The sequence below is a fragment of the Ipomoea nil genome, unplaced genomic scaffold (genome assembly GCF_001879475.1).
Source record: "Ipomoea nil cultivar Tokyo-kokei standard unplaced genomic scaffold, Asagao_1.1 scaffold2280, whole genome shotgun sequence".
In the NCBI taxonomy this organism is placed as follows: Eukaryota; Viridiplantae; Streptophyta; class Magnoliopsida; order Solanales; family Convolvulaceae; genus Ipomoea; species Ipomoea nil.
In genome coordinates this window covers 1252388-1264895 of record NW_017618708.1, presented here as the reverse complement: position 1 = coordinate 1264895, position 12508 = coordinate 1252388, and the positions used below count along the sequence as shown (strand labels likewise).

Genomic DNA, 12508 nt, shown 5'->3' with positions numbered 1-12508 from the left:
GTTGAAGATTTGCAACAGATGTTGTAAGGAATGGCACTAGCAATCACAAAATGTGAGAGTACTGAGAAATTTTTACATTTATAACAGTTAAACTATTGTCAGAGGACCAAACTGAAGTTTTAAAATAATAGATACTTACTATATGGATCCCTTGCACATCCCACAAGAACACATAATTCCAACATCTTTAATTATTCCGCGAAGCAGAACTCCCTAAATCAAGGCAATATCTTAGTCCCAAAGTAAACATAAGCAAGAGGCCAAATATGTTATATATTAAAATTGTGGAACCAGTTGGTTTAAGCCCATAAATTGAAAGGGGTGATCAATAATAGTCTCATGCACGATAGCAACTAAATCTCCCTTTGGGGTACAATGTGTACACAAAGAGAGACACATATATAAGCTCTCATGAAAAGTCAAGCAAATTATGTCTTAAAAATTGCTGGTCATTTCCCAAATATAGAGCTGTTCTTTATATAAAAAAAGATTCTATGCTCAAAGTTTATAAAAACAAGTCCTAATGCATTGTTAAAATCTTCAACAGTTTCCTATTGTTAGCAAAATTGAAAGAAAACATCTTCCGTGAATATAGCCAAACATGAAAATAAAATCAGAGGTTATTTTCAAGACTATATATATATATATATATATATATATATATATATATATATATATATATATATATATTCATGTTAATATATATCACATCAAACAATAAATAAAAACAAAGGTTAATATCTTAAATTTACTTCAAAATGTGTTAATAAAAAAAAAAAAACTATATTCATTAGCTTCCTATTAACCAATTTTCTCATGAGTTAAAAACAAGCCTCACTTAAGACTTATTTCTAACGGAGGTGTATGTCAAAAGCAGAGAGACCTCACAACTCTGGGCAAATGCATATTAAACCAAATGTAAAGTAAAGAAGCCTAATATTCATCAATTAACAACATTTCATTTCAACCTCTAGAGAAGCTTATAATTTTAAAATCCTTTATCTATTTTCTTTTCACTTCTAATTAGTTCGAGTATTGACACAATATCAACATATTTATCAATGAATTTACACATTTTTAGCATTCCATCTGTTTAATCCGCCAGGTTGCAGGATTATTTTTTAGAAGAATTACAAATTAATACCCAGAATGACTATCCTCTTTACCACCAAAAATCATAATCATATAAGATTAAGGCTCTTGAATGAAATTTGAGGAGCAATGTGATCTAAGAATAGAATCACAAATCAGAAGATTGGATTCAATGTAGAAATATGCGATCTTTTCATTGAACTACTTACTGTGGTATTCGCATAAATTTTGAGATCATATTCTCATGATTATCGCTGCCCTGAACACAAAATTTGCTCAGACTTCCCTGTTGGTCCCGATAGAATGAGATGAAAGTCTAGAGGGGGGGGGGGGGGGGTGAATAGACTCTTTTCGTTAGAAGCCCTAAACGTCACCTTTCGGTGTCTTGGCGCAGCGGATAAGATAGATTTGTTTTAGATACTTTGCACTAGTTTGTGTAATTAGACAAACTTTCGGTAAAGATAATAAAGGAATGATATGAATGCAAAAAGAAAAGCGTAAGTAAAGAGTTAGAGGGGACACGAGATTTTATAGTGGTTCATCCAATGTTGCCTACTCCACTCTTCTTCCACAACTATTGGAAGGATTACACTATCACTCTTAGTACAAGTACACAAAGACCTCCTTGATCACTAAGCCGGACAGCCTTCGTAGGTTTTTCAACTCCTCGAGTTTACTCCGCCTCTATCAACTTCTTCTCCTGAGTTGAGGTTGGTAGAAAATGATTTCTTGTATTCTCCAACGATGAGGTCTTGACTCTGAGATATGATTGCTTCAAACAGATATCAAGACTTCCTTGAGGTGTAAGACAAATGATTCTTCAAGTAACTTAGCACCTCAAAACTGGTTCACAAAAGCTTTTAGTAAATTGTAGACTTTTCAAGAGCTTTTGTAAGTGAGTAAGTCAAGTGATAATGAACTAGCACCATCTTAGCTGATGAAGGTGGGTTTTTATAGGTGATGAAAATTCATCCGTTGGAGGGAGATGAAATTTTCAAAACCCTTTAACCATTGGACAAGGACCGGGGAGCTTCATGCATTAAATGCTCCATTAATGAGGTTGTACCATGTAGCCGTTGAAGGTATGGAAAGCATTAGGATTTGTCTTTTAGCTCCAGGAGATGGTACATCTTCATTTAATGCCTTTGAAAAGTGTGTCCCATAAGATGAAGTCCTTATTGTCCTAGGATGTTGTCAAAACAGACAGGTGGAACATTCTTCTCGTTGTTGAAGAGAAGTAATGCTTGATAAAGATCGTTTTTAACAAAAACTGTCCTTTCGTGCTTGTTGACAACTCCTGCTTGACTTTCGTCGTTGTTCTTCATGTCGCGTGTCTTCTTTCGCCTTGGAGACCCTAACATCTAGTCATAACTCATTTTCGTGTGTTTGTCTAGCTTAACACGAATTACAGAGGAGTTATGGAAACTCTCGTCTAGGACGAAAGCAGCGATTAAAAAGAACTAAAGGTTAGGGGTCTACTTTTCTACATTACATTGGTATCATCAAAATCCTAATACAATGTTCCTAACAATTTCCCCCTTTTTTATGATGCCAAAACCTATACTCTTCTTATAAGGCTGATAAAAGTTCCATAAGGATTTTTCTATTATAAAAACAGCCATACTTGAGAGTTTACAAATCTTTTTCTAGATTAAAGCGTTAATAAGCGAGACAAGGATAAGTAACTCAGACAAGTGACACGAGATGTGTGACAATAAGAGTTTCATATATAAAGATGTGATCATTACAAAAACTTTATGAAGAGAACCAGAACGAAAGTTAACTTACATTTCTAAAAGCTTTGATTTCTGTTGTTCAGCTTCCTTGAGTTTTGGTCATCCTTTTCCTTTTGTAGCTTTAGCATCCTGTTGAAGTCAATTTTCTCATTGATTTTTGCTCTGAAGACTTTAATAGGATTAGACTTGACAAGTTCTTCATGTTCTCCTTTGATGTTCAGACCAGTGTAATTGTTGTAGGCTTCCCGAATGTTGCTTCCTTCAACAATACCATACTTCCACCACGAAATCAGTTCAAACGAATTCATGCCTTCTTGGTAGTTCTTTCCTGATTCCTTGTGCACTTTGAAAGCTGCATTGTGCATGACATTCTGTGGGGAGTCGTTGGTTACATTAGAAAGGTCTTCAATGAGATTTCTGATCCTTTCTCTCTCCATTGCTTCATCTTCTCTTCTTTTTCTTTCTTCATCATGCTTCCTCCACAGTTCTTTGTTTGCTCTTTTGATTCTCTCATTTTGAGTGCTCATGTGATTTTGTCTTGTATGATTGTCTTTTGTTTTCAACCAGATAGGATTATTACAACCCTCGAATTGTTTGCCACTGCCTTCTTCATATAGGACGAAGTCCACAAAGTTTCCTATGCCATCCATAGTTACTTTGTTGTCTCTCATAAGTTTCTGCCTTAATTTCGTCTGTTCTCTCTTTGGCAGTCCTGTGAAGATGTATTTGGCTTCAGAACCAAATGATTGTCGAGGCTTAATTTGTTTGGAGGATTGGTATCGACCATGATATCTTTGCTTCGAGGAGTGGTAACCACGAGACTTGGAAGGTGGATGAGATGGATTCATATTCCTTTGGTCATAGTCTCTTGGTGTCCGAGAGGGAGAGTATCGTGTTTCACGAGCTTGATCTTTCGTGCTATCTCTCGGCTGATCATCATCCTTATCTTTGTCATCATTTCTCTTTTCCCCCTTTTTGGCATCATCAGCACAGGTGGTAGGAGGAATGGAAGAGACCTTGTCGATTGCAAGCAAGATATCCTGAGCATACCCGAGAATTTGAAGTGCATATTCGCCCAGTTGGTACGAATTGTCCTGATATGTGTCAATCTTTGTACAGGACAAATCCACACGCTCTTTGAGACCAAAATGAGAGTGTTTGATTTCGTGCTGTTGTCGCGCAACTTTGTTCAAAGAAGCTTCGAGATCATAAAGTTTCTTTGTCATTCTCTCAAGGATCTTGGGATCTGATTGGCTTTGTTGCTGCGGTTGAGGCTGTGCAGGAGGTGGAGATCGAGGTTGAGATTGTGCTGCTATCAGAAAATCGACCTTCTTGCACAGATCATCCATAAATTTCGTGTCCTTTTCTCGTAAAGCAAGATATTGCCTATGGATGGTCTCAGCTGAATGAACAGTTCCTCTCATGATGTTCATGATAGTCCGTGGGGACTCTGCAGGGGATTCTTCCTCAATGTTTGTTGGTGATGTGTCCATGTGATCATCTTGAGGTGGTGCTTCCCGTTTTCCACCACTAGCTGAGCTAAGAAGAATTGGTGAGGCTTCCTGTTTGCCCTCACGCATACTTTCGTTTCCTTGCTTGATTGGAGTCTCGTCTATGGGTTGGATATGCGGAACAATGGCGCGAGATAGATCTTCGGGATGAGAAGTTGAAGCTTCTTCCGAGTCATCACTGTCAGATGGTAGTTTTCTTAAGGGAGATCTTTGAGGATATGTGTCATAGTCAGGACCGATCAAGATTGTATGACTGTCTTCGGGGTCGGTTTCTTGAGCACCTTCATTACCCAACTGATCATCATTGTCATCATCATCATCATCATCATTCTCATCAGCAGCATCGTCAACATCATCATCATTATCATCTTCATCTTCATCTTCATTACTCTCGTCTTCTTCAATCTCTCGTCCAAGCTCATCTTTCGTGCCACTGACATTACAATTTGGATCATTTTGGTGTTCCTTCTCTAAGGAGGTCTTGATCTTTCATAGCAACAAGACATATCGAAGTTGCTTCATTTCTTCTTCATAAACAGGATCCAAGGGTGGCTTGTTAAGCTCGATGCAGATTGGAGCTTTATCTCTCCCGAGAGTGCGATTTGTCATCTTGTAAGAGAAAACGCGATTGATTTCTTCAATTCGAAGAGCTTTTGAAACGTCATCAGTGCCAATCCATTCAAGTGCAAAGTCTTCTTCATCCTGCATTGCTTCAAAAGTTTCAAGAAAGATCCGTAGTGGAGCAGTGCGCCACTTCTGCCACTGCAGAACTCGTTTGTAGTCCCTTTCAATGGATTCTCTAAGCACTTGATCTCGTGTACGACGAGAAGCCTTTACTTCAGGAGTTGGAGCTGAAGGTTTCGGTATATCCGGAGAAGTTACATGGACAACGGCTGTCTCGTCTACCAACACAGGTTCTTGTGTCAGAATTACCTGCTCTGTATTGGTAGGTTCTTGTGGCAGACAAGGCACAGCGATCAGAGCATCAGTCGCCTCTGTCGTCTTTTCTGGTGACCCAGGTTCTTGTGGAAGACTTAAGCGACTGGCCTCCATGTCTACATTAATAGGTTCTTGTGTCAGCTCTCGAAGGAGTTGATCTGCCAAAGTAGGTTCTTGTGGATGGTGGTCTTGAGGAAAACCGAGATCGGACTTGGGTTCTTGATCATCAGAAATTTTCTCTGGAAGAACATCTTTCGGTTGAGCTTCCCCCTCAGAAAGTGCTTCATTCGTGATTATTTCCCCCTGTGGGGATGCCTCTTTCGTGTCTTCTTCTTTCGGTGTAGAAGATTCCTTCGGGAAAGATTTCGCCTTGACGGGAGACCGAAAGTGACTCGTTTTGATGATTCTGGAGAGAATCAGATTATCTTCATCTTCGGATGAGTCTTTGACCACGATTGTTTCTGGTAGAGGGGAGGGTGAAATTGGATCTTTCTTCTCTTGTGGAGATTTTGAGGGGATTGGAACAACTAAAGTTTCTTCTGCCTTTTTCGCCTTACTCCGAGAGGAGTGCTTTTCTCGTTTTTGTCGTTTCGGCTTGGGTTGATCATCTTCTGAAACCCTAGGTGTTCTTGATTTCCTCTTGGCTTTGACTTGCTCAATAGGGATTCCCAACTCCAATGCCTTCTGCTTGTCATATCCGGATGGTTTTTGTTTCATGTGACATGCTTTCTGTCCAGGTCGAATTCCTGGGCGCAGAACGACTCCTTTCGTTGCCAGAAGATGGCTTATCACAAAACCATATCCTAATATCTTTGCAATGTCTCCTGGACTCTTCCGATGAAAGGTGATGGTGTGAACAATGTTGTTGAATATGATCTTCGACCAATCGACTTTAAATCCATTCAAGAAGGCATGCAACATTTTCAACTTCTCCTTCGTCACATCATCAGTGCCCGATGTCTTGTGATCGACGAGTTTATTGAAGATATCAACAGTGAACTCATAATCTAGCCGGAACCATTTCTTCTTCAACGGCCATGTGATTTCTGCTTTGGGTGGTGCGAGATTGTTCTTGATGGATTCGTAGAACTCCTCTGGATCGAGATGATAATAGATAATATCTGACTTGTAGGACTCATCTCTCTGTGGGAACCCGTATGTTGATCGAACGTCCTCCGAGGTGATGACCACATGATGATTATTGACTCTGGAAGTGATAGTCAGATAATCAGAAGATATTGAAGCATTCATATAGAACTGGGTTACATCAACCGGGTACCAAACAGTATAAAGATGTGTGATGAAGCCATATAATCCTGTTTCTGTGAGGAGCTGTATGATGTTTTCACCAAATTTTCTATCCAGGATATACTCAAGGAATCCATGCGCGTCCCACATATTTCCCCCTACGATGAAGGGTACTCTGGATTCAATGAATCTCAGGTCCTCAGTTGGAAAGCTTGGGGCTTCCAGGTTGGAAGGAGTTTCTGGTTCAGGATTAGATGGTGATGCTTGTGGATGTTCTGCCATAGTTGAGGATTTGAGAGAGACAGAGGGTTATGAAGAAAAGTGTGAGAAAGGTAGGGTAAAAAGATCAAGAAGGTTTAAGAGGGGTTTTATAGAACTCCGGGTATCCGGGTATGGATGGTCCATTTAGAGATGAATGGTTTAAAATTCAAAACACTCCCGGTTCTTCTTCTCCAAAAAGGTAACTGATCAACATGGGGGAGTGATAAGATCGTGTGCAGATCAAAAACGATCATTCCCTCATTTAATGAGGTGAGAGAAAATCAATCGAGTGCTTATGGGTGCATTAAATGCACGTCACATCATGTATCAGACAAAGTGGGAAGTGGACCACTTTTCTCGGCCACATGATCCCATTAGGATTCATCTGAACGGTTGGAAATAAAAGCTTAAAGCATTAAGCATATTTAGTCATGATTCCAAACCCGAAAGATGATAGAGATTTCATAACATCAGACTTGTAAGACAGATAAAGTCGAACAGGTCCTTTTTACATCAACAGAAATGCTTCTCCCGAGAGAATTATTACACAGAACAATGCACAACATCAAAAGTTACAATCTCTCGTGCATTTGTAGGCAGACTTCCCTTCTACACATTGCTACCCTTCTTCTTTCGTTCGTACTCAAGGTATTCCCTCTTTCGGATCTCATGAGCAAAGACTTCAGCAATGAGGGTCTCATGATCTGCTCCCAAGGTTTCTCTAGAGAGACCTCGTCTCTCCATGTCATTTAGTTCAGCCATTACCTTGGCCTTAGCAAAAGAGTACAGTGCACGATATTTTTCTTCGTGCTTTAGAAGAGGGGTAAGTTCAACAAGAGAGTAGAACTCTGAGATTTCAGGTTCTTTCTCAGATGATGAACCTTTCTCAACCGAGTTCCCGAGATCACGGTGAGACATTTTTCCAGTCTCAGATAAGCTCTCGGATGAGAGTGCCTTTTCTTTTCCTCTATCCTTGAGAGGGTCCATTAAATAGAGAGACCGAACCTCTCAAAAGATGTGTCCAACTGTCTTAACCAAGACACTGTTTAGGGAATATATTCTTTTTCAAGAATTTTGTCCTTGATTCGAGATTTTTAGACAGGTGATAGATAAGACATATAAAGTCTCGATCAAAGGAAACCAGAGCCAATTAAACTTTATTATTCATAGAACCGAGAGAAGAAGGTACATAGGATAAGATACAACAGACAAAAGGTCAAATTTTCTTCCTCTCGTTTTTCTTGACTCCAGATGGTTCACCTTTGGCCTTTTTTCAAATTTCCCAGCATTTGCTTGAACCATTTCCCGGTTCGTGGGTAGTTTGAGCCAGATGAGGATTCAGGTTCTTCATCCTGATTATATTTCTCCATTAAGTCCTCTTGTGCCAGAAAAGCCATATAGTCTCGATCTGGAATCTTGGTAGGATCTTTCGAAGTCTTCTCTTCACTTTCAACAATAAAGCCCGTCATATCAAGAGACGAGTCGGAATCAGAAGGAATTTCCACTGGTGCTTGTGGACTGTTACCAGGGTAGAGGTCACCCTGTTCCTCCCTGAGACGTCTGGCACCTTCTTTCAGTTTGTGAGAATCACCTCTGGTGAAAGTTTTCTTTGGAGCCATGGTAAAGAAAAAAAGGATGAATATAATGTGAAGAATTCACCTCCTTTTATAGCAAGAAATCCACATAGCTCATGTCTGTTACCCATTAATTTCAACGTTACAATTAATGCTCATAACTGTAGTCAAGGAGTTATCAATTCCAAGCAAGACTTTGACTGTTAACTTGTTTCTTTATGAAACTCCAACTTCAATGAACTTTTAAAAGAATGTAACGTATAAAATTATGGCCCTTTTGACCAGAAAACGTATGAGTGATGAGCTTTCCTGTGATTTGGACACGTAACATATAAAGTTAGGCATAGACAAGATAAGCAGTCATTCTAAGTACGAAAGGATAGCATTTTTATTAGATCACGAGGATTCCAGGTCACGAGAGTACAGCATACAAAAGCTTAGAGAAAACGATAAGGCACGTGAAGTTCCAGACGAGTCATCTCTTCGGTCACATCAGTTAGATTTGCCTTTTTTGCATATTCATCCAACTCCTCAAGTGAGAGAGTGGGTTCGGGTGACTGAGTTAAGGGCCGAGAGTGAACCATAGTGACATCTTCAGAAGATTGTTCACTAGGTTGAGGAACTTCATAAGATGTTTGCTCATTAGAACCTTTCATCATCAGAATTCTCTCTTTAGCAAGCCGAGTGGCTTGTTCCATGCAGTATGCCTTCTTAGCCCTGGACTCGTTGACCAATTTTTCATGAGTTTCCTTGTCCTTTGGTGCTGTGTTGGGCATGGAGTAGGTTACGATGACCCTTTCCCCATCTTCTTCCAGCCTTATGATGGTGGCATTCGGAAGCTTGTTAGCTTCTTGCATATGATGTTTTAGACGTTTGGCCCTTTTTTCAACTTCGTCGCTCTTTTCCTTCCCCTTATTCATCCCTGCAATCTTTATCCTTCTCTAAGATCTTGTGAATGAGTAAAGCTCATGAAATAGAAGAATAATATATAGGCAAAAGATAACGTGCGAATCTTAACAAAATCTTTTAGATACTGACATCATATTTGCATGATAGAGTCATAAACTAAAAAGATCATGAACAAGATAACACCACAATTTGTCACCGTGGCCTAACAAAGTTGTTCAAGCTTTCTTTTTCTTGCTGCTTGCGGTGGACTTGAGAGGAGATGTTATCTTAGTGGGGGTGCCTGAGGGTGAGTAGTCAAAACTATCGCTCAGTTCCAGCACACTGTTTTCTTTGATATATCCAATGGGGTTGCCAACAGAGTAGAAGGATTCTCGTGACTCATTATCGGACGTGTCACGGAGAAGATTTCGTATGTGTTGAGCGTGTTCAAGGAACTAATTAAGCTGTTGCTCAGTCACTAGTGGCTCACTGAGAACTTCACTCTTTCCTTCTCGTGCCTCCGTAATGGTTCTTTCGCTTCCCGTACTCATTCCTGCACATGCAAAAACAAACACTAGAGTTTTCGTTAGATGAGAAATTTGTTCTCATAGTGTACCTCATTTATAAAGATCCTTGCGTGTGAGGATGGATCAAATCTTTTGATTTTCGAGAGCAAGAATCTCTGCAGATCTGATTCTCTTGGCTTTATGTCATTTCAATCATTCCGAGTTCATGCCTTAAAGAAGAGAATCTTGCTTCACTTAAGGGTTTCGTGAGTATATCTGCAAGTTGATCATCAGTATTAACATACTCAAGAGATATGTCCTTTTTTCTCGACATGATCACGAATGAAGTGATACTTGATGTCAATATGCTTGGTCCGAGAGTGCAGCACAGGATTATTCATAATGGTGATTGCACTCGTATTATCGCATTTTATGCTCACTTCTCGTGCATTTATGCCATTATCTCTCAATTGGTGTCTCATCCATAAGATTTGAGCACAGCAGTTTCCAGCTGCTATGTATTCGGCTTCAGCCGTACTTGTGGCAATAGAGTTTTGCTTTTTACTAAACCAAGACACAATTCGTCATCCTAGGAACTGACAGGTTCCTGAGGTACTTTTTCGATCAATCTGACATCCAGCGAAATCAGCATCTGAGTATCCAACTAGATCAAATGATCCATCCTTCGGATACCAGAGACCGACACTATACGTTCCCTTAAGATATCTTAATATCTTTTTAGTTGCACTTAGGTGAATTTCTTTCGGCTTAGCTTGAAATCGTGCACATACACCAACAGCAAACGAAATGTCAGGTCTGCTTGCTGTCAGGTATAGGAGAGAACCAATAATACCTCAAAAGTTTGTTTGATCAACATCCTTTCCTTCATTATCAATGCCCATTCTGAGGGATGTACTCATTGGAATTTTAACCGAACTTTTTCCATCAATGCCAAATTTTCGGATTAAATCCTTGGTATATTTGGCTTGATTTATGAATATTCCATCAGGGCATTGTTTGACTTGCAAACCCAGAAAATAGTTCAGTTCACCCATCATACTCATCTCAAATTTGCCTTTCATAAGATTGGAGAACTTCTCACACAAGATTGGATTCGTGCTTCCGAAGATAATGTCATCAACGTAGATTTGTACCAAAAGAATATGGTCATTATCCTTTATACGAAAGAGTGTTTTATCAACCACTCCTTTCGTGAAGCCACAATTGATAAGAAAGTATGAGAGAGTATCATACCAGGCTCGTGGAGCTTGCTTTAAGCCATAAAGAGCCTTTTTGAAATGATATACTTTTTCAAGCTCATTATTGATTGTAAAGCCAGGTGGTTGTTCAACATACACCTCTTCTTCAAGAAGTCCATTTAGGAAAGCGCTCTTGACGTCCATTTGATAGACTTTGAAGTTCTTATAGGCTGCAAAAGCTAGAAATATGCGAATAGCTTCCAATCTGGCTACAGGGGCGAAGGTTTCATAAAAATCAATACCTTCTTCCTGGAAATATCCCTTAGCAACAAGACGAGCTTTGTTCCTAACAATGAGCCCATCTTCACTCATTTTGTTTCTAAACACCCATTTAGTTCCAATGACATTTTGATGAGATGGTCTCGGAACAAGTTCCCACACCTCATTTCGTTCAAATTGATGGAGTTCTTCTTGCATGGCTATTACCCAGTCTGGGTCTTTTAGAGCTTCTTCTATGGTTTTTGGTTCCATTTGTGACAGGAAACATGCCATCATACTTTCGTGCAAGGAAGCTCTTGTTCTTACACCTTCTTGAATATTTCCAATAACCTGATCTGGTGGATGATCTTTTAACCATCGAAGGTCTGGTTCAAAAACATCTTGTTGATTTTGAGCATCCATTTCAGGAATATAAGGTAGATCAATGTAAATCATTGGTTCAGATTTTGTGATAGATGTAGGATCATTCTGTTTAATTCCAACCTTTTCTTGAAACATAGGTTCGGGTTCAGGAACCTTTAGTTGATATTTCGTGTAAGATGAGAGTATGTCTTCTTCGTCTGAGGTATTTTCGTCAACAGGTTGCTGAGGATTTTGTTTTGACTTGATTGATGTTTTACATCCTGATGGGTTCATCTCAGATTGTTCATTAAACTTGACATGAATGGATTCCTCAATTACCATTGTTCGTTTGTTTAGAACTCTGAATGCTTTGCTTACAGAGGAGTATCCCATGAATAACCCTTCATCAGCTCTTTCGTCAAACGCTCTTAGATGATTCTTTCCCGTTGTTATGTATGAAGCACCCTGCAACCAAAGACATGAAAATAACTGATACTAGGTGTTTTACCTTTCCATAACTCATATGGTGTCTTGTTGTGAGATTTGTTGATCAAGGATCTATTTTGTGTATAGCATGTCGTGTTTATGGCTTCAGCCCAAAATCTCTTAGGTAGTCCTGAGTAAGAGATCATTGTTCGTGCAGCTTCTTTCAAAGTTCTGTTTCTTCTTTCGGCTACTCCGTTTTGCTGAGGAGTTCGTGCTGCCGAAAGTTGGTGGAAAATCCCATTTTGCGCACAAAATTCCTTTATGACTTTGTTGACAAATTCCGTTCCCTGATCTGATCTTATTCGTATTATTTGAGCTCATTTTCTATTTGAAGTTGTCTCAAAAGATTTGGAAGAACTGTTTCTGTTTCATTCTTCTTTTTCAAGAAAAGCACCCATGTATATCTTGTGTAGTCATCTACTATAACGAGAGTATACTTTCTTCCAC

At 39.4% G+C, this 12508-nt stretch overlaps 1 protein-coding gene across 1 annotated transcript in view; it reads right to left on the bottom strand.

Moving 5' to 3' along the window:
* LOC109150737 overlaps positions 1 to 12508 on the bottom strand; it is a 67602-nt gene that overhangs the window by 2749 nt on the left and 52345 nt on the right. The window contains exon 5 of the mRNA XM_019298724.1: positions 3913 to 3922. The gene's annotated coding sequence lies outside the window, so the exon portion shown is untranslated. The remainder of the gene's footprint in view (positions 1 to 3912; positions 3923 to 12508) is intronic.